The following is a 1,875-nucleotide window of genomic DNA, read 5'->3' as shown; positions in this document are numbered from 1 at the left end:
AATATATTTTTTTCACTACTACCTTATAATTATATCAAAATCTATTTTGTTTTATTTAACAAAATTTTGATGGATTTAATTCACAATTATTTTTAGACGGAGGAAAACTGGTAAATCAACCCTATTATATTAAAACATCCAGTTTTTATGTTATTATTCCACTTAACATTTCGGGTTCCATGCACATTTTTAAGTTGTACAATCTGTTTATAAAGTTAATCTTTAGCATTGACGAATTTACCGTGTAATAAAATTTTATATATTCTTGGTTTGAATTATCCTAGACTTGTAAGTAAAAATAGTTTCATGTCCTACAGTTTTATTATGGACTTACTATTTCTCAGATGATAATGTTAAAAAATATTTAAATGGTAAACTTATGTAATGTTAAATAAATTTATTTAACCTTAGGACTTGAAAATGAACATATAGTTATTTTTAGTGATTTCATAAAATCATATTTGTTTATCTAAAATGTTGAATTTATCAATTTTCCTAAAAATAAAAAATATATAATCAGAAATTCTCTTTTGAGAATAAATAAATATAAATATCATAAATCATTTATATATTTTTTTTAAATATTGAAGATTATTTTATTAAATATAACACCTTCTATTAAAGTTTCTTATCTAAAGTTGTGTAATACCGATTTTAATATTATATAATCCAGTTTACTTTCCTTTTAATTGTTGAATTGCCTTTTCCGATTATCTATGTTCAATATAATCCTTGATAATATATTGTACATCAAATATGATATACGTTTATCTTGTTGTACTCCAAATACTGTTTGAGTTCCTGGGCAGTATTTGCCTTTCGTATTACTAACTTACTACCTACATATTTGCTTCCATAAACGGGGAGTTGTTTTAATAATAAATTATCTACTAACTTCCTTATTAAAACTATTAATTTATAATACACTTATTAATTTCATATTCTGATATGTTCTTAAAAAAAAGACCAAACTTATTTATATATATTCATACTCTCGAAAAATATAATCCGATGTATATAACGTATAAATTCCAAATATATAAATATAATGTGTCCAAATAAAATAATACAATCCGATATAATTGATTAAAAAAAATATGTTAATAAAATATATATAAAAAAGTCGGACATATTCTAAAAAAAAAATTAAAATTTTTTTAAATATTTATAACCCTGATAAAAAATATTTTGTAAAAATATGCATTTCAAGAGTATCTCCCAAAACATGCTCTTGATCCTATAAAAATATAAAAACTTGGTACTTTCTATTATTTTTTTTTTTAAAATATTTGTAAACCGTTTAATTTAAGTTTTGAAAATCCCAATCGAAAATAAAAAAAATGTTTCAATACAAGTCCATTTTTAAAAATTTAATTAATTCAATAAATATCATTAGTTTTCGTTTGTTATTTTCTCTGGATATTTTAATTTTTTATAATTGATTTTTATTATTTTTAATTATAATAATTGATGGTCATAGTATTGCAAATAGTTAGGGGTGTTTTGCTCCAGACTATACCGTCCCTCCATTACCAACTGGTTAAAAATACTAAAAAAAATGTTTGTTTGTTTTTTGTTTAAAATGTGTTACAATAACCATGTAAGTGCATTTAGGCCGGACCTGGTAATAAAGAAATTTACAAGAATAGAGTAATCAACATTTAATATAGACTTTTTTTTAAAGTGTTTTTATTTTATCCTTATTTGTCCATGTATATAGTTTGGTTATGTTCTTGTACATATAGAGATTTTATTACATTTATTTATTTAGATATAGTTTTATTATTATTTTTTAATTTTTGTATAAATATGATTATTTATCATTGTTACGTATTGCCTAAGGTTGTGACAGATTGTAATACTTAGCAATATATA

This window comes from Halyomorpha halys, unplaced genomic scaffold (assembly GCF_000696795.3).
Source record: "Halyomorpha halys isolate HHAL.00 unplaced genomic scaffold, Hhal_1.1 Scaffold15.1, whole genome shotgun sequence".
Taxonomy (NCBI): Eukaryota; Metazoa; Arthropoda; class Insecta; order Hemiptera; family Pentatomidae; genus Halyomorpha; species Halyomorpha halys.
This window is presented reverse-complemented; position numbering follows the sequence as displayed.